This window comes from Camellia sinensis, chromosome 12 (genome assembly GCF_055761805.1).
Source record: "Camellia sinensis isolate YWXY chromosome 12, ASM5576180v1, whole genome shotgun sequence".
In the NCBI taxonomy this organism is placed as follows: Eukaryota; Viridiplantae; Streptophyta; class Magnoliopsida; order Ericales; family Theaceae; genus Camellia; species Camellia sinensis.
Window position 1 is genome coordinate 76,686,597 of NC_138972.1, and position 21,993 is coordinate 76,708,589.

Here is a 21,993-nt window from a genome sequence, read left to right on the forward strand (position 1 = left end):
TAAATCAAATAAGAAATCTGTTTATGTATTACATTTTCCTATCTAAATGCAAGATGAAACTATTAGTTTATTTCTTATTACAACAAGATTGTGTGTTTATACAGCCACTCATACGAGTTTAATTTGTTCGCCCACCTAACAAGTGTTTGAACAAAACCTACAAAACAAAACCCACAACCCTAATTGGTTTAAGAGTGATTCTATTTACACTACACTTTTATTTCATTACACACTTAATTTCCTTTTTCTTTTTATTACAATGTTACCCTTATCTAAAATTATCAAAAAAATTCTTAAAACTTACCCCAAACTTCTCAGCCCACTCACTCCTTCACCATCATTTCCATTTATCACCACCACTGCCAGTAATCAGTGATACCATCCATTGCGTTGGCACCACTCCTAGCCCCCTCTTTGCCTCACTCATCCTCTTTTGTTTTTCTTCATATTTGCAACCCTAGTCTCTTTCTCTCTCCCTCTCTCTTGCAAGGTTGCATAATGGAAATGGCTAGGTCGCGTTAGAGGCAACTAGTTCGCAGTGGAGCTGGGCTGATGAGTCACGATGGATAGGGCTAAGGAGGGAATTGCAATGGGGAGGGAGACTAGAAGGGGAGTAATAGTGGGGAGGGGTGGCTTAGAAGGTGATTGCATTGGGGAGCGGTCATTATAGTCGAATGTGGTGGTTGCAAGAGGCAATAAAGGGGTAGCGGTGGTGAAAGGGGTCACCAGAGGGAGAGAGAGGTTATAGTGGGGAAGGGAGGTTGCCGATGGGGAAGGAGTTGAGGTTTGTGGTCAGAGGCGGCGACAATGCCTACCAAAAGTGGTGTTTAGAGGGTAGAGTAGGATTAGGGTTTGAAAATTTGGGGCTTAAAGATGAGGACAAATTTGGTATTATAGTGAGTGTAAAAAGAGAAAAACATTTTTTTTTTAATACGTAACGTAATTAGAAATTGAGTGTAATGACACAAAAAAAAAAAAAAAAGTATTGTGTAAATAAAAAGACAATTAAAGCAAGAAAAATTATTATTTTAAATGGAATCCACCCAATTGTTTTAACCAGTCACACAATAGAGTTTCATTTACCCACTAATAAGTGGGTGGAGTAAAATTAATTTCATTTTTTTTATGTTGTGTTTGGTTGGGGGATTTGAGGAGGGATTTGGAAAGGAAAATGGGAAAAGTGTGTGAAATTAGGTGAAATTTAGGTATGTTTTATTCACATTTCACCTATATTTTCCATTTTTCTTTCCAAATACCTCCTCAAATCCTACAATCAAACACAACATTAGCAAAATTAATTTCATCATAAAATAGAAATAAACATCACCCCCATATACAAAGGCTGAAAACAAAATCATTGGTATCTCTTGAAACAAACACAAAATGACAATATTGACATATTTATATATAACATATTTGTATGCCCAAGAATCACTTTTCTAGCTTCCACCACCCAAATTTTTATGGTAAAATCAAAACTTAATCTCATTAATTTAAAGTCTCCCTCGTACAACCCAATGTGATTCTATGCCGACCATAGCCTGTTTCTCATTTTTTATTTTATTTTATTTTATTTTTTTTGAGGCATTTAATGAATATTTTGCAACAGAAAAAACACTATAACAAGACCCTTACACCTTATAGTGTCCCATCCAGAGACAGCCATTAGAGCTCATTGAAACCAATACCAAAAAAAATATTTCTAACAAAGTGAATCAAAGAGAGCTCTAATGGCTTCTAACAATTTGCTTGTCATCCTTGCCATTGTGGCAATTGTTCTTCCTTCAGTCACCATGGCTACAGATTATTGGGTTGGTGACTCTAGTGGTTGGACCAATGGCTATGATTACCAAGCTTGGGCTAAGGATAAAGTATTCTATGTTGGAGACAAACTAGGTAAACTAGCTTCTTCTCTTTTTTTTCGCTTTTTCTCTTCTTTTTTTCTTTTTTTTAAAAAAAAAAAAAAAAAAAAAACTAACGAGGAGCTCCAGGTAAGGTCGCATCTGGTTGGCCAACCTTGCGAAATTAGTTCCCAAACTCACCTAGAGCTAAGCCTTACAATTTTTTTTCTTTTTTTTTTTTATTTTTTTTATTTTTATTTTATCAGGCCGAGTCTGGTTAGTCCAAGATCAAAAAACCTTAAGCTTAAGCTATTTCTAATGGGCTTGGCCTATATAAGATTTTTATTGTTTTTTATTTTCTGTGGGCCGCCTCATGCAAAATAGGCGAGGGATTCTATATGTACCTAAAAAATCATTAAATAGCTTCAATTTCTCAGTACACTCTATTAAATTATTTAGATTTATATTTACTCTCAATACACCCTATGTGTGTGTGTGTGTTTTTTTTTTCCAAATTACCCTTCAAGGTACACTCAAATAATAAACAAATAAAAAATCTCCAAATTACACCACTTTGAAAAACCCTTTCAAAACCCCTTAAACAGATTTTTCATTATAGTTATCCTTTTTGTTCACACACAAGGAACGACGACACCGGCAAAAGAGAAAAATGAAAAATTAGGGGTTTGATTTGGGGCTTTGATTTGTACATATTTTTTAGTTGCATTTTATCTTTTTGAGTTGTATAGTGGAGAGCCACGAATGTTGCCCAACCTAGACAAAGGAATAGTAGAATTAATGGAATTGGAATGTTCTCTGATACAACTAACTTGCTTATGGATAGGGTTGCAAACGAGCCAAGTCGAGTTTTAATATGTTTGGGTTTATTTATTAAGATTTTAACAACTTCAAGTTCGAGCCCGAACTCAATAAAAATTTTACGATTGAGTTCGAGCTGAGTTGGATGAGGCTTGACTCAAGTTCGGGTCTGTTCACAAACCTTAATGAGCCAAAGAAATTATAAGTTCATACTTGCGTATGAGACTAAAGTTACAATTGAAATTTTGTATACATACTATAAAAAAAAAAAAAAAAAATAAGAAGTCAATATCTTACCAAAATAATAATTTTTATCACTATACAAAAAAAAAAAAGTCCGAGATCGAGGTCGGACATGACGGCCATAGCAGCCATGGTGGTGAGGAGTTCGCGATGGCAGGACAACCACGAACCTAGAAGAAAAAGAAGATGGTCGGGCTCGATGGCCGTGGCGGTGAGGAGTTCACGAAGGCAGAACAACCACGAACCCAAAAGAAGAAGAAAAAGAAGAAGAGAGAATTGGAAAGAGATCGCAGTGGTGAGAGGTGGTGGGAGGGTGGTTGGATCTACTGAAGAAGAAAAGAAAAAGAGAGAAAGGAGGCTGTCGGCCAAAGTGAAGTGGAGGTGGAGGTAGAGGGTTAGGGTCAGCGTTAGGGTTAGGGTTGGGAGGATAGAGATAAGTAAAAATGGAAATTGGTGTCAAGACAATAAAAAATAATAATAAATAAATAAAATAGAAGAGGTGGAAGTCCAAAGGAAAAACGTAGGTGGTAATAGTATCACTCTTACTGAAACTTGTTTAAAATACCAAAACTATCCTTATGAAAAACATAATTTATTAATGTGGAAGGTTATTTTGGTAAAATGAAATAAAACACTTTCTTTTCCTTTCTCTTACTTATTTTGTCTAAATAAGATTGGTGAAAAATCATATTCTCTTTCCTATTATTCATCCAAATATAATGGTAAGAAACAATAATAATTTCTTTTCTTTTTGTACCTAGATAAGAGACCACATTTTTTTTCTCACCTCCCCTCACGATCCAAACAGAATGTAAGTCCTGACTCCGGTGGGATCAAAAAAGAGTTGGGAACAAAGCTTTAAACTATTGATCTACTCCTTAGTGACTCTGTGAGTTTGAACCCTAAGAAAAGGATTGGGTCGCCCAAAAATACTCACAGAGTCACTGAATCACATGAAAATCGCAAGATACGGGGATCTCGAGTTATAATTCTACGATTGTATCACTAAATCATTGAGAATCTTAGACACGGCAATCTTGAGACATAATCCAATGATCGTGAGTGTTTTATGACAATAAAACAAAGAAATTTGGGACAAAAAATCTCATGATCATTTTAATTATTCATCTATTAACCTAAAATAAATGTTCAACTGTGTCACTTTGATTAATTTCTTCTTCTATATTTGTTTGTTTATTTCTCATACAGTTTTTAACTATACTATGGGAAATCATAACGTGTTCAAAGTGAACGCTACTGGCTTCAGCCAATGCATTATCCCACCATCAAATGAGGCATTGACCTCTGGACACGATATCATCCCCCTTATGGTCCCCGGAAAAAAATGGTACATTTGCGGTGTGGGGCAGCACTGTGCTCAGTTTGGCCAAAAACTTGTCATCAACGTCGAAGGCGAAGCTCCGGCACTGGCCCCTATGAAAAACTCTGCTCATGGGATATTAATTTCTAGGTATCAATTTTTCATGGCAGCAGTGTTTGTTGTGGCTGCCATGATTGTGGCTTGACTAATATGAGATTTGGGTCATGTAGATCAACAAATTTTATATTGTTTTAAGAATAAGACATGGAAGTTGTACTCGCTGTAGCTGCTGTGATGGTTTGACCAATAAGACATTTATGTCACTTTTGATGAACTGATTCTGTGTTGTCTATGAATAAGATTCAATTGAACACAACACCATGTACAATCTTTTGTAGCTTTTTTATGTATGCATTTTGTATACCTTTGTGATGAATTAATTCTTATATTTTGAAAATTGAATAATATGTACTCCCTCCGTCCCAAAATATTAGTCCCTTTTGGGGAATCCAACTTTTTTTGATAGTACACTTATTGCATTTGAAAAAAGTTGGTTTTACAAACTTACCCTTTTGATAGTACATTTTTTGGGAATATCAATATCATAATTGTACTTTTTAAATTGTTTATTAATTTAAAAGAAGGGCAAAATAGAAAATTTACATTATTTTTGTACTTGATTTATAAAGAGGGACTAATATTTTGGGACAATGAAAAATGGAATAAGGGACTAATATTTTGGGACGGAGGGAGTATGTGTTTGTGTTGCCTTTTATTTATTATGGAGAAAATATCATTTTACCTCTTAAATTATCACTCAAAAAATCAATCCAATCCCTGTTCTTTTAATAACATTAATTCTATACCTAAATTATTCGATTTTGCATCAATTTTACCCCTAAACCTTCTTTTTTCTTGTGTTTTTATTATAACCAAACAAAAAGTGAGATTACAGTTCTATTTGTTTCGATGTAAATGTTTTTGTCAAAAATACTTTACTCATTTTCCGTTATTTTATTGAATAAAAAGCAAGTAGAAAAATATTTTTGCATCATTTTTCACAAAAATGACTTACTTTTAAAAATTCTGTAAATGAATTTTTATAAAGTTGACTCACTCACTACATTTTCAACACATTATTGAATCATTGGATTATGTCTTTTCAAATAAATATTTAGCCTTTTAAAAATCTTAGCTCATTTAAAAATCATAGAGCACACTTTATTGAATCAAAATTTCTCTTTTAGACAAAAAAAAAAATATTTTTGTTTTAACTATCAACCAAACGCTAAAAAACAAAAACAAAAGCATTTTTTATGTTTACAATCAATTTATAAAAAAAATATTTTTTTACATAAAATATTTTATATCGAAACAAACGAAACTTATTGTTATTTTTTTTTTCTTTTTACATTTCTCTCATCCAATTATCTAACCAAACACTCCCTTAGAGAACGTGAGCAAATAGAAAGGTTCAAGGACCACTCTTTTATCAGGTAAACAGAACAAAATTACTTTCTTAATACAACAATGTTTGAGACACCAATTTTTTTATGGGGGGCTTATCGGTAAATTCCATACATAAAGTTCAAAATTTATCTAATTCCAAAATAAAATATTTATACCAATTAAGCCTACATGTTTTTAATTGTTACCAAAAATTCTATTTTTTTTTTTTTTTAAATTTACAAACGCTGCTACATCCCACCACGGTGGGACTTCCGTCAGACTAGTCACCAGAAACTCGCCAAAATGTTCAACATTACCTGGAAGTCGCCGGAAGTTCGCCGGCATGTTCTTAACGTCATTAGAAGTCGCCGGAATGTCCAAAACATTCGTTGGATGTTAAGAATATCGTCAGAGATTCATCAGAATGTCCAGAATATTGCCGGGAAAAAAAAAAAAGAATAAATGGAGAAATTAGAGCAAAAAAACATAACAAAATGTATTAAATATTGATAAACTGAAAAGAAAAAAAAACGTAACAACAAAAAACAGCAACAATTGAAAAAAAAAAACATATGTTATTTTTGAATTTTTGTAGAGTTTAAACAAATAATCTCTAATATTGATCAAATTGAAAAGAGAGCTTTGAAACTGAAACTATAAAATGCTACAGTTTCAAAACAAAAATATGTTAAGTATATATCTTTATTAATCCAACTGAAAAATATGATATGAAACTGCAAAATTTTACAGTTTTAAAGAATCTTGTGAAACTGTAAAATTTTACAGTTTTAAACCATGATTTATTTCAGTACCAAAAAAAATGAAATTGCAAAATTTTACAGTTTTCACCGTCTAAAACTCGAAAACAACTTGTTTAGAACTTAGAAATTTTATCCATTAAAATAGGGGGGAAAAAAAGTGTATAGCAGAGAAAAGATAGAAATATTGAAAGATCGAAGGAGAGAGACAGATATAGAGAGAGGATTGTACTCCAGCAACTATATTTTGTTTAGATTTAGTCGGATTTGATGTAGATATACTCAGATCTGATGTACATCTGAGTAGATCTACTCATCTTCTTCATCAGAAACAGATCTTCTTCACCGTCGATGAAAAGGAAGCAATGAGTCGTGGTCAGTGGTTACCGGTGAACCCTAATCGATGGTGGTTGTCAATCGCCGATAATTGTATATCAAAAAAACAAAGAGAAGAAGAAAGACATGGTTACCAATCGCCGATCACCGGAAATCAGGCAGAGAAAAACAAAGACATAAAATAAGAAAAATGTTAGGGACTTTTGGTTATAAATAAAAGGTTGTGGGACTAAATAGGTCACACCTCTTTCAAAAAGAACTTGTTAGTAACTTGTCCCCCCCCCCCTTCCCTTTTTTTTATCAAAAAACATACCAAACACTTGCATGAGTGTTTATGGGTCCAACATTCATGTGAGTATTTAGTAAATTCCTTGATAATTTGGTTAATATCCACAAAGGACACTCTCTGGCTTTTATTAATGTCACAGGGCTCTTATAGGATAGGACACTCTAATGCATCCTAGGGGCTTGTTTTGCAGATATTCATAGGGAAGGAGTAGTTATTGGTTAGTCCAAAAGAAGTGCCACGTGATGCGCCGTATGCATTGTGATTGGTGTAGGGTGTTGTAGCTCGACTTTCTTCGCCGCCTCCCTTTCGGAGAGGCTTCGAATTGGTCCTACAGTTTGGATTCCTGTCACGGTTCTAAATCTAATCTCACAAAGTGCAATGTAAGACTGATAAATCACCAAAGAGTCCAAATTCGGCAAATCGTTTTGAAAAATCGATTTTAATCAAAAAACACCAAACATGGACTGCTTTGACAGATTATAGAGTCGCCACATAAATATTTTATTTTTGAGAAATTTGGGAAATCTTGACTCGTGTCTAAGGCCACGTGTCCGTCATCACCAAAGTTGCCTCGGCTCGAGAACTTGGGTACGTGAGGGGAAGGTCCTGAAATGAGTACCCCCGCTCGCCCGATCAAAAATCGGCCTCTACTAAGCATGATATGTTGTTTTATAAACCTCATGTGTTCTTGTTTCGGTTATTAGCTATCTCACTATGTGATACGCACAGCATACAAGTATAGATTCAATCGCTCAATTTGGAACAAAACATCTCATGTTTGTTTTTTTGAAAATGGTTTGAAGTTGCTACCCTCAAGTAGGCTAAAGTGCGGATTTGCCACCCTTAAGTGGGCTTAAAACATGATGATTTGCCACTTCAAGTGGGCTTAAAACTCATATTTTGATGAATTGTTCCAATTCAAGCAATGAAGCCTTCATCCACAGGCATTCATGCAGTTTATCAATTAAACAATTAGCCTCATGGCAAGCATGCGATCATGGCAACACTTACACTCATGTAAGGATGCTAAAACGTAAAGACTCACCGAGTACTCCGAGCCAAAACAGAAACTAGTTAGAAATCATGCATGATCCTAGCTATGTTAATTGCCTAATACAACGCATGCAAAAATGCAACTAAGTAGGCTCGGCTATCTAAGATGGCATATGAATGCGACACTTAATAACATGCTTTTGAACACGTATTCAAATATGTATTGAAAGGCAATACAGTTTGTATGATGCACCGAGCCCGGTGCATGCAAAACAAATGAATGATGCACGCATGCAAAGCATAAGTTATGCTAATTGAAATATGCCATAAACTAACGATCAAAAACTGATAAGTAAAAGGGAGAAAGATGTAGGGTTGGAAGACATTCACACACACACGCACGCTTATTACAACATTTGCCCTCTCGACGGAGGGTCCAAATGAATAAGCTAAGCTAAGCTAGCTACGCTAAGCTAAGCTACTTATTACAAATCAACTAATTAACTAACTTAGCTAATTAATTATTATAACACAAATTGAGCAACTAGCTAATCTAAGCTAAGTAATTACAAACCAAATTAATTAATTAAACACTTAACTAATTAATTACAAAATAACTAAGCTAATGAACTAGTTTAGCTAAGCAATTTAAACAAATGGCCTCGGGAAGCAAGGGGGATATGCATGCTTGGTCGGCTTCGCTCGGAAATCCATTATCGTGCCTCCAATTGCCTCTGTTTGCACTTGCCTTGACCTCTGAAAATTGTGCCAATCTCCAAAATGCTTTTTCTCCAACATAGGAACCCTCTGGTGAACTGCCAACCAGAAAAGGTGGCTGTAGACCAGAAAAACTAGTCGGTCAACCACCCATACTGGTCGGTCGACTACTCCTTGTGGTCGGTCAACCAGTTGATTTTCCAAACTCTAGTTTTTCCTGCAACAGAGAACAACAGTGGCACAACAGTGTATTTGCAAGACATGTGTGCACAACAACTCTCCTTAACATTTCTCAAGCTCAAAGGAGTGTGGTACTCGACTCTCGAGCCACCAACCGAGCATCACAATGCACGATGGCCGAGAAGCCAAGTTTGTACAAGTCAATGAATGCACAAATAACGCACAAGAGCCTTCACCTCTATCATGCATGATCAAGAGGGACGGCGACTGAGAAATGAGGCACGTTTCATCACTTTGAGTATGAAACACCCCTCGTTTCTCGTGTTCGGATTAACGTCTGATCCAAACACATGCAATGCAACTCAAACATGTTTATCTTGACATGTTTTACTTGGTTCAATTTTGTTTACTCATTTTAGATTACCAATCCATCCTTTAATTGGTTAAGTCCAAAAGTGAGAAGTCCTATACTTGGAAAGACGAACCAAGCCATAAACTTCTTGAGCATGAAAGAAGCATCATGCTATTGGTTAGTAGAAACCTTCAAAAGAAGGCTAAAACCATTAGGCTAAAACCATTAGGCATGAACGCCTCGATTTCACACTCAAACCAACAAAGGGCTTAAGACCTCTTTCAAAGCGATATAACAAATGAAAGATGGCATGCAATGGCATACATTTCAGCATTGAAAAAGGATGCTAAAGACCTTAAAGCATGCAAACAATGCAAGCATAACATGTTGAAGGCCAAAAACATCAGAGCTAATAAAGAGCATTTCACAAGAGGCATGCCATACCAAGCCTAAATGACTAAACCAACTATGGACAGACCTAAACCATGCCAAGACAGAGGCCAAAACATCCTGAAACTTGGGCACAAAAAGCTAGAAATGGATACTCATATGATGGCTCATAAACAAGGCATAAAGGTACAACTCTTAAACACAATTAAAGAGTGATAAATATGAGAATATGGCAAAGATATAAGCTCTGAAATACCATGCCAAATGATGCCAAGGCATGCAAACATCACAAGTATAGCATGGTAGGGGCCTCAAAACTCAAGACTAGTGAAGCCATTTACACTATAGCTATGCAAAGCAAGCCCCAAAAGGCCAAGAACAACCAAAACAGTCCTAAAGCATGTCAAAAAAATGCCAAAAACATGCATGGAGTATAGCTAACACATGCTAGAATGGAAGGCTAAAACACCAAGTACACTAGGCTAGTGAGCATGATTGCACTACAAGTGCAAAAACCAAGCAAGAGGTGACCCCACCAACCAAAAATAGAGTTATTACATGTAAAAATAACACCAAAAACATGCTTGAACTAGAGCTAAAACAAGCTAGAACAATAGGCCAAAACACTAAGTATACTAGGCTAGTGAGCAAGATTACACTACAAGTGCAAAAACCAAGCAAGAGGTGAACTCACCAACCAAAATCAGAATTAAAGCATGCCAAAAAAACACCAAAAATGGGCTGAGACTAAGCCAACATATGCTAGACTAACAAGCTAACTCATTAGGTATGCAAGGCTAGCAAAGAGGATTTACACTACAAGTGTAAGGAGCATGCAACAAGTGATCAAACCAACTAAAAACAGAGTTATAACATGTTAAAAAAGTCACAAAAACATGCTCAAACTAAGCCTCAAGAAGGGAGAAATACATGCTCATTTGATAGGCCAACAACACATGCTAACAAGACAAGAGGAGAGGGGACCATTCCCTCCTATTTTGGATCTCAAAACCACATTTCTACCACTGAAAATCCACTGGATTTTAGTGGTAGAAAGGCCAAACAAAGATTGTTTCAAAAGCTTGAAAGATAGCTCAAAAGGCTTTACAAGCCAATGAGCAAAAGGGAGGAAACACCCCCTAGCCAAACAAGGCTTAAACTACCACTTTGAGGACTGAAAAACAGAGTTTTTTTTTTTAGTTCAAAAACACCCCACAAACAGCCCCAAAGTAGTTGAAGAAGATGGCAAAACAAGCTATGCAAAACAAGTTTAAAGGGTAGAGTTTATACCTCTTGAAACCAAGCACCAAAACAGGCAAAAATCTAAGCTCAAACAAAGTCCCAAGTAAGCTTCAAGCAACCTCCTCCCAAAGATAGGCAACTTTAATCAAGGATACATAGGCAAACTAGGCATGTTTCTCTACTTCTATCCACAAAAGGGCAAGAGAGAGAGCAAACTAAAGAGAAAGGCTGAAATTTGGCTCTGAAATTTCTAGAGAGAGAGGCTCCCAAAATTGCTTTAATGTTCTAACCTTTTTGAATATATGAGATATGGCTTCATACATAGCAAAAAGCAAGAGCTTGGTCGAAATATCTGATTATAGGACAGCTGGAGGTTGTGGAAGACAGTTGGAGGGAAAATATCTTCAAAATATCTGAGTTTGGGACCTTAGTGGTCGGTTAGCCACTTTTTCTGGTCGACCGACCACCTTTTTGGGTCGACCGACCACTTTTCTAGTACACAGCCCATTTTTCTGGTGAACAAGCAAAATTCTACTTTCCAAGGCCAACTTCAAATGGGCATAACTCCTTCGTCTTGACTCCTTTTTAGGTCATTCTTGTGTCCAAATTGAATCCCCGGAAGTAAGATTTCCAATGGTGGTAGCCTTGCATCAAAATTCCAACTATGAAAAAAGTTATGCCTATTTTGGTGAAGCCGCTCAGTTTTGGTCCTACCCGAATTCATGCCGAACTTCTCCCAAACTAGTTTTCTTCTCTCCTTTCCTCTTTTCTTCAACCCCAAACCCCTAAACAAGGTGTTTTGAAAGATTTTTCAAAGATTTAATCTCTCTTTCATTCATTTCCACTTTGTCCTTGCTCGGTTTACTGAAAAGCCCAACATTTAACGAAATGCGAGCGTCGGAACATCATAGGAACTTTATTTCCAAAACATTTTGAAAGAGAGGGCCTTAAGGTCTAAAATCTTTTGATCAAGCAATGGGGTGTGAGGTTTGGATTTAACTCTCCTCTTGCCGAAGAAATTGAACCTTTGCATAGCGTAGCCTACATCACTAAGTAAGCCATCAGTAGCGTCCAAGTCTTAAGGGCGGTCAAAAATGGAGTGTCTACAGTTTCCCCTCTTTGACAGAACTCAGAGTCATGAAATGAAGTGAGTGAATGTCAAAGTCCAGAGACGACCCATTTTTGACAAGGCCGAAGACTTGGACAAACAAACAAAATATAGATAAATAAATGGTTGTGCCCGCAGGCTGCCTACTTATCCCCTTGCAAGGAATCAAACCAGCATAGTTCAGGGACAGGATGCAAAATGATGCAATATTACAAAGCAGCGCAATGATATACAATGTAACAAAACAATACAAATGATATGCAATGTAATTGAATCATTAGACCACAAGCAGTGCAAAACCACACAAATATCATAAAGGGATGGAGATGCAACATCAAACTACATTTAACACAGAAAAGGTGCCGGAAACCTCAAACCACAACTCTCTTAGTGAGATAGGTGTGTGCACAAGCAGAACTGTGTGTTTCGCAGAAAACACACAAGTAATTGGATGGCATGATATAAGTGAGGAATGATCTGCTGAGGAAAGATCGTTATCCTAAATGCTGAATGCAACAAAACAAAATGCAATGCAATGGATAAGGCACGCGGCCAAACCACATTTCTACTTAGAAAATGTATGGACACAAAACAGACCACGTCTAACAAAAAAATGGTACCGACACCCTCAGACCACAATTCTCTTAGTAGAATAGGCGCGTACACATACACATGCCGGTCTAAGCTTAACAGGGAAAGGATGCAAGCGACAAATGGACATTGCAGTACATGCATGTAATATATTCTATATGCAATGCAATAGCCATAACAGATATGATGCAATAGATAATAGATGCGATGTAACAAATAGTACGGTAGATGCAAAGGGTGACATACTTCAACCATGCTGGAATCGTGAGAAGAGATCCAAAAAAAAACCGCCCAAGTGTGCGCTCGACGCAACCAGAGATAAATTCCAAACACGCTGAAATCGTGTGAGGAAAGGAACACTCTAACTATGTCGAAATCGTGAAAAGAGACCGAAAACAACTGCCTAGGTGTGCGCACAACGCAACCTGAGATAAATTCCAAACACGCTGAAATCGTGTGAGGAAAAGAACACTGTAACCACGCTGAAATCGTGAGAAAAGGTCCAAAAACAAACTGCCCAGGTGCGCCCACGACGTAACCTGAGATAAATTTCAAACACGCTGAAATCGTGTGAGGAAAGGGACACTCTAACCACGCTGAAATCGTTAGAAGAGGTCCGAAAACATACCTCCTAGGTGCGCGCACGATAAACCTGACATAAATTCAAACCACGCTGAAATCGTGTGAGGAAAAGAACACTCTAACCACGCTGAAACCGTGAAAAGAGGCCCGAAAACAACCGCCCAGGTGCGCGCACGACGCAACCTGAGATAAATTTCAAACACGCTGAAATCGTGTGAGGAAAGGGCCACTCTAACCACGCTGAAATTGGGAGAAGAGGTCGAAAACAAACCGCCCAAGTGAGCACACGACGCAACCTGAGATAAATTCCAAACACGCTGAAATCGTGTGAGGAAAAGAACACTCTAACCACGCTGAAATCGTGAGAAGAGGTCCAAAAAAAAATTGCCCAGGTGGGCACACGACGCAACCTGAGATAAACTCCAAACAGGCTGAAATCGTGTGAGGAAAGGGACACTCTAACCACGCTGAAATCGTAAGAAGAGGTCCGAAAACAAACCGTCCAGGTACGTGCACGACGCAACTTGAGATAAATTCTAAACACGTTGAAATTATGTGAGGAAAAAAACACTCTAACCACGCTGAAACCGTGAGAAGAGGCCCGAAAACAACCGCCCAGGTGCGCGCATGACGCAACCTGAGATAAATTCCAAACACGCTGAAATCGTGTCAGGAAAAGAACACTCTAACCACACCGAAATCGTGAGAAGAGATTGAAAACAAACCAATCAGGAGCGCACTCGATGCAACCTGAGATAAATTCCAAACACGCTGAAATCGTGTAAGAAAACGAACACTCTAACCACGCTGAAATCGTGAGAAGAGGTCTAAACAAAGAAATCAGGAGCGCACTCGACGCAACCTGAGATAAATTCCAAATACGCTGAAATCGTGTAAGGAAAGGAACACTCTAACCATACTGAAATCGTGAGAAGAGGTCTAAAAACAAACAATCAGGAGCGCGTTCCATCCAACCTGAGAAAGCCCCGGAGGACAACGATCCTAAACACTGCTCAGCGTAAAAGGATAAACGATAGAAGATAACACAAGATTCAAATAAATGCAATAAGTGCGATGATAGATACATGTTACAAGCAATGTAGAGCACGATGCTTAGGGAATGCAATAAACAAACAAAGCGGCACTTTAGAAAGCACCTCATGAGATGAGTGGCGATAAACCGCTCTACTCTGATGGGGATCTCCCCCTCTTGTGTTCTTCGAACAATTACCTTCAACTCACAGTACAAAGGTTCTGAAGCGCTGACAAGGGGTAACTTCTACATGTAGAAACCAAAAATGTCCTTTTCTTTCCTGATCATATTCACAACTTTCCCTATTCTCCAATAGGGTGACAGACTAGGTTGGTTCAGTATCCAGAATTGAGACGCATACACATGCTATCTCAATCTATGGGGCTGCCATACAGATTTCAAGCTGAGATACACCCCTGTGTATTTAAACCAGACTTTAGCCTCAGAAATTCCAAACCTTTGTGTTCTAGGCGACAGCCATTCGAACTCTAGTTTCCACCGTCGCAGTTGGTCTCCTAGGAACGCATTGCAAACACAGCCAAGATGCTTGTGGCAGGGACTGGTTTTCAAGGAGAGCATTTCTGATCGCCATTCTGGCTTTGAAGCAGGCTTGATCTTGCACTTGAGGTAGAGGCACACTCATACTTCGGAGCATTAACAAGGCCTGAAGAGGTACATCTAGAATGCAATCTCGGAACTTGCTGAAGTTGAAACACACCCAGATGCTCCAAATTTTCCCTCTTTTTTTTTTGCTATGCAGTCCGGAACCTATATAGCTTCAGATAGGTCCTGGTTCTACTGTTCTCACATGACCTAGGTTGAACCCTGCAGTTTTATGAAAGAATAAATCCTGTTTTGCACAAATGTGGAGAACGACACAGCATTCTGAGCACAAAACGATTCATTTTTTACATTGAGAAATGAGTTCTTAACTGGGTATTGAGCCTACAACTGACCACAGTCAAAACGACTCAACAAAGAGAAAACGAAGGTAAAATAACCTAAACACATCTATTGACACTCGAAACGACTCAAAACAAGAATCGAGACAAACAAAAACAACAGACACGACACTCAGATGTGTTCCAAATGCGAGAGACCTCTCGGTTCACAGGGAGCCCACAGCTTCTCCTAGTATTGTTAACCACCCTTTCTCATTTGTAATTCTCACATCACTCTGGCACTCAATCTCTTTTTCTCTAAAAAGCCCTTTCTTCACTTTTTCTCTCAACGCATATCTATCTATTCTTCAATCTCTCTTCTTTTTTATCCCTCCCCCGGGTGGTTGATGGATAAACATGAAGTTGTAGGCTCTTGCCCCTGTTATTCTGCCAGATTCTCCTTCTTGACGTCGGTTGACGATGCGCTCGGCCAGTTTGTATGTGATCAAACCTGTCCAGATGAGGGAATGAAATATCCTCGTCCATTCTAGCTTGTGCTTCGCACTTGGCTTGATACCTCGCTGCTTGGAGGATGAGAGAGCTTTCAGCCCTCTCCTGGTTAGCTTCAGTTGTGCCCTTTCCGACAAGTAAGGTGCCCTTTTCTGGAAAATATGGTGCCCTTTCTGGCAAGCATGTTGACAACGGGGAAAAGACAGAAAACCTGACTCAACTGTGCCCCTAGTTTATCATTTTGACCATTTTTTGTTTTTGCTTTCTACTAAAACAGTTTTGACCAACATGAGAGTTAGATTAACACGCTTGTTCGATTTTCTAATTTAAAATCATGCAAGTTAAGTTATGAGCACTGAAAATTTTCCTTTTTTTTTGTCCAAGAAATGGTCTAGTTTTGGAAAAAATGAAATAATTTTTGAGAAAATTAGTCAACCTCAGTAAAAATTTTCAAAAACTATTTTTGCAAATGGCCAATGCTCGACCAATACGAAATCTACTCTCGAGATGCACAACCTCAGATCCAAAACAATGGAAAATTGCCCATCGCCTAAATGGCACTGCACCGCAATGGAACATTGCCCCTTGTTTGAATAACACTGCAGCACACTATACGGCAGCGGAAAGTTGCCCCTTGTTTGAATATCACCGCAGCACACTGTAACCAGTTCTCATAGTGAAGATCACAACCAAACCCTTGGATACATAAATGACAAAGATGACCCGTTCAATCTCATGGATAAGACAGTTGAATTTGAAGTGTTTTACAACTGGACTTCATAATAAAGTTGCCTACGTATCCCAAAGATGGGAATCAAGCCTGACGTAGTTCCGGGTCAAGATACACTCGGGTATTAACCTCTCCTTTTGCGCTCTAACTGTTGCCAAGGCCGCCCTTCCGAGTTTTCGACCTTGCGAGCTTTATTTTTCTTTTCTTTTCTTTTCATTTCTTTTCTTCTTCTTTTTCTTCATTTTTTTTTTATTTTTTTCTTCATTTCTATTTCTTTTCATCTCTTTTTCTTTTCATCTTTTTTCTTTTTTCATTTGCTCTAACTTTTGCCTGGGTCGCCCTTCCGGGTTTTCAGCCCAGCGAGCCTCTCAAGGGTAAAAGTTTAACTTGGTCCATGTTGAATGGTTTTGAGTTCTCGAAGCCATCTTAAATCCAGGAGAATGGTTGTTGTTCACTGATGATGTAGGAGTCCATCCAATGGGGGCTGAAGTTGCCCCTAGTGTTGTGGATAGGAACTCGATTGTCCTTCAACAAAACTTTCTTCTTTCAGCTACTGGAATTTGGTTTTCTTGTCAGTCTTCATTGGTTTACAGAATGACTCGTCTTTGAATCTTTGAGCACATTTGGCATTTTTGTCCCTAGTTCAAGGGCTGCTTCTGATCTAGCTTTGCAAGCTTCCTTTGACGACGTCTGACCTTCTTTGATCTGACTTTTTTGCCCCTAGTTCGAGGGCTGCTTCGAATCTGGCCTGACAGGTCTCCTTTGATGTCACACGACCTTATTGCCCCTAGTTCGTGGGTTGCTTTAAACCTGACCTGGCGGGCCTCCTTTGTGGTTGACCATTGAACATTCTGAATCCAAGTTCAAGGTTTGAAAGCAAAAAGGGTCGAGTCTTGAGGCTGAGAGTGATCCTATGCTGCACAATCTCAGGAGCGATTCCACACAGGCCTTCGCAGGATCGCACAAAACATTTTTTGAAATCTTTTAAGAAACGACTAGTCGCTTGCGTTGAAGACAATGTAGAACCAATCTAGATCAAGCTAGAATCCTTCCCAGTTCTCACATTAACAAACATGATTTCATTCATTAAGGGCTTAGCATGCCTCTCTTTCCCTCAATTGATCAAATTTTTACAAATCCCGAGGAATTCCTTCCTCTTTATTTTCATCACAGTATTCAAAAAGTTTTGAAAAACTTAGGTTAGTGCAGTGATTTCAAGGCACAGAAAAGTAGGTGGAAAGCTCTGCTGTTTCATTCCAATTTGCTAGCATACCTGGCTTCAAGGCAGAAACAAATGCAAAAGGGGTGAAAATCACTGCTGTTTCATTCAAATTTTCTGGTGCAACTGGCCCCATGGCAGGAACAGACTCAAAAGAGTGTAAAAGACAAACACAAAACAAACAAGTAATGCCTGAGGTAACACCCCCGAAATCACCCGACTCTAACAAAACAGGACTGACTCGACACAACAAGACAGACTCAACTGACTCAGTACAAAAAGACTGACTCAATACCCAAGTCAGAAAGTACAAAAACTAGCATTCGTAAATTGCTCAAAATAATGTGTGCTATCCCAAAATCTGGAGTAAACTGAGTGCCATCCGCAGGTGGTTCATCCCCCGATCACAGTCACATTATCCCCCAAGTTTAACTTTTTAGATCCATTCAATCTAAATACATTTAAAACATATAAAATTTAGGGCACTTAGGCCAAAAATCCAATTTTGAATTTTGTATGGTGAGGAGGTCCAGGCGCTAAATTAGCTTGTCCATAAGGATAAGTTCAAGTTAAATGACCAAAATACCCTCTATATACACATGATATACATTGCCAAAAAATAAAATCGATCATCTCCTCTCTCTCTCTCTCTCTCTCTCTCTCTCTCTGTCTCATTCTCTTCCGACGCCTTCTTTGACACCACTATGACTGTTGTGTCGCCTCCTTTGACGAGGCTGACAAGCTTCGCTACGACTCCATTATCGATCTCTATAACCCTACACACATCCGCCTCTCAATTCTCTCTCTCTCTCTCTCTCTCTCTATTTCTCTAATCGCCATAATGTCACAACAAATCACCGTAGTGTGCAGTGCAATCGAGTCACCATCTTACCGGACTCCCCAGTCCTTCACAAGTTAGATCAAGAACGAGCAAGACTCCCACCATCACCACGGCGGAGCTACGGATCTAGATCTATTCATCAGCATCATTGATATATATATATATATATATTGATATACATGTTTGTTTGATCTCTCTCTCTCTCTCTCTAGATTTGAGTTTTGTAGTGGTTGTTGTTGTTGTTATTGTTGATGTTGATGTTGATGTTGTTGATGATGATGATGATGATGATGATGATAAAACTTTGTAATAGAGTATTTTTTTTTTTTAATTTCCTGATGATGAAACTTTGCAATAGATTAGTTTTTTTTTCTTTTTTCTTTTTTTTTAATTTCCTTCTACTTTCTTCTTCTTCTTATGGATAGAGTAAGAAAGATCAAATAAAGAAAAAATAAAAGATCTAATTTAATTTCCTTCTACTTTCTTCTTTTGCGGAGAGAATGAGAAATATTATATCTGTTTCAACAGGAAAAAAAAATACTATTTTAACAAATAAAAATTGCTATTTTATACCTATTTGTTGAAATTGCTATTTTAATAGATAAAACAAATTATATGGATAAAATTTGGACAAAAAAATTTGAACAGATAGTTAAAAATTTAGGAGATCAGGTAATAAATTTCAATAGATAATAAAATTTTAAATAGATAAGCGGAAAAAACTTAAACCGATAGAAATTTTTTTGAACAGATAGATATAAATTTGAACAGAAAAAAAAATTGAACACATAGATATAAATTTGAACATATAGAAAATAATTTGAACAAATAGATATATATTTGAACAGATAGTCAATGACAAGTCAACAGATAAAAAAAAGTCAACAAATAAATTAAGGGGTTAAATTGGAAACAAAATATCCTCTAGGACTTCTTACCAAATTATTTTAGAAATTGTGGATCTCTCACCCAAAAAAAAAATAAATAAATAAAAAAATAAAAAAAAATCACTGGACCTAATAGCTTAGACAATTGCTATAGATTTTTCACCAATTTACTCTAAATTTAATGGGAAAAAATCTTTTCAAAAATTAGTAAATACTAACACATATACAAAAACAAAAACAAAAACAAAAAATAGTCAATTTTTAAATCCATTCAATCTAAATATATTTAACACGTATAACATTTATGAAAAAACCTTATAAAAAATAAATAAATACTAACAAATATTTTTTTTAAAAAATAGTTTTAGATACACTCAATCTAAATACACTTAAAATATATAAAATTTATAAATATAAAATAAAAAAAAATTAAAATCACTAAATGCTAACAAATATACTAAAAAAAAAATCAATTTTTAGATCCACTCAATTTAAATACGCTTAAAAAGTATAACACGTTTTTTTTTTCACTATTTTGAAAAATATTAATTTATTAATTCGAAATGCAAATTCATTTTGTTTTAAATTTTTGGATAAATTACACTTTGCCCCTTTAAGTACTATCTTTTTCCCACTTTGGCCCTTGAAGTAATTTTTTTTCCCCCCACTTTGATCCTTAGGGCATATTTGTTTAGCTCGTTGGAGAGGGAGATTGGACTAACACCCATAGAGTGTTTGGTTGAGGACATGAGTGAAGAGATTAATTATTCCCTTGGACTAGTAACCCCTCCCATTGATAGGTGTGATAACCCAACTCGTACTATGCTTAATTATGCATGTGATTATGTGTTTGATATGAATTTGCAAGTTTAAGTATATGAATTATGTGAATTTGGAATAATATCTATTGAATATAGGAAAATCTGTTGTAATTACAACTTTGAACTGAAATTGAAAGCCTTAGAGGTGCGATAAGTCAAAATCGACTTCATATTTGTGTTTAGCATGATTTTTAGAGCCTACGGTGAAATTTTAAAAAATTATGATTCGTAATGTTTTAATTAAGTTTTATAAGTTAAGTTATATCTATAATGTATTTGGCTCATGAGTTCATCATTTGGTTGAGAGCTTGCTAAAGTGAGTTAGAGAGAGAGGAAGAGGAAGAGCTAGGGTTTTGGAAGAGAATCAAAGGGCAAACCTTAGACTTTAGCTAAGGTATGATAATCTACTTATAATCTTTGTCTCTAACTCATCTTTGGCAGGAAATCAAGAAGAAATTGGGAATTTTGAGCTAGGGTTTTGAGTTGTGTAAGGGTTTGAAATAAAATCATAAAATCTCTTCATTTTTATTTGATTTGAGTTTATTCTTGTGATTGATACATGAAATAAACCTTAGATGGTTCATACAATCAAGATTTGTAGGAAGATCCAGCATGTTGTATGTATATTGAGCTTGTGTATGTAATTTATGAATATATGAAATAGTTCAGACCATGAATCTAATGGTGAGGCAAGATTGATGTGTGTAATGTGGAATTACACCTAAATCATGCTAGTATATCATGTTTTTGAGTGAGTTTTGCTTTGATTTGGACTTGGAAATGAGGTTAGGAAGTTTGCATCTTTGAACCATTTTTCGGACTGTCTGATTTTGCCCAGACCGTACGAGCGGCCACGGGCTCCGCACGAGTGGAACATGAAGAAAAATAGAGGTTTTCATTTTGCTCTCTGGGCGCTCAAGCAGCTAGTGTTTCTGCTCAAGCGGATTTGAGCCGCACGAGCGGTGAAGACTTCTGCACGTGTAGAACCCTTATTTCAGCCCAATTGCAAAAAGGCATATCTCCTTCATCCGGACTCCGTTTTAAGCCATTATTGAGCCTAAATTCAAGCCCTCAAAGTCTCATTTCTAATGGTGGTGGTCTCATATCCAAATTCTAAGTACACAAATAGATATGCTCAAATTAGTGAAGGCTGTTTATTTTCTTTTAACCGTTTCATGCCATTTCCTACCCTAACTTAGTTTCCTTTCGCTTCTTGCTATTTCCTTAAACCTTAAATATGTAAACATGATATTTCAATGAAAAACATACGAAATTGTTGTAGGAAACATTAATTTAAGTCATGAACATTTAGGGTTGTTTAAAGTATATGTTTGACACATACCTTGTACGTGATTCACATGTAGAGAAGTATAACATTAAACACTTGAGAGGAATTAAAGAATGGGGAACAATTGAACAGTTATGTAATGAATAAATTAATTGAGTGAATTGAAGACAATGTATTTTGAAATGTTATGCATGGTTATGGTTCTGCAGGTTGAGTCATTAAGAAGTATCATCCGACCAAGCACTGTGAATAATTTCTTTGTAACGGTATTTTCATATGAAATACTTTACAATTGTGAAACTTATGCTTTGTATAAATTATGTGACTTGACGAGTGTTTTCGAAATGATAAAATATGCTTGAAATCTTCGAAGAAATTATGCTATGGCAAGTTTCTGAAAGAATGTTTTGATAAGAATGAATGAGTTTCCTTTTGGGCAATGATTATGATAAATTGGGAAAATGTACTTTGACCCTCAGTAACTGTTATTTGTCTATGATCCATCTTAGACGTTTTGTATAAGCTAATGATTCGATATAAACGTTATGTATGATGTCAATCTTTGACGATTA

General features: G+C 36.8%; 1 pseudogene; it reads left to right on the top strand.

Annotated features, from left to right (window-relative positions):
* Window positions 1-1,730: 1,730 nt before the first annotated feature.
* On the top strand, window positions 1,731-4,495 carry LOC114317726 (blue copper protein 1a pseudogene; annotated as a pseudogene).
* The last annotated feature ends 17,498 nt before the right edge of the window (window positions 4,496-21,993 follow it).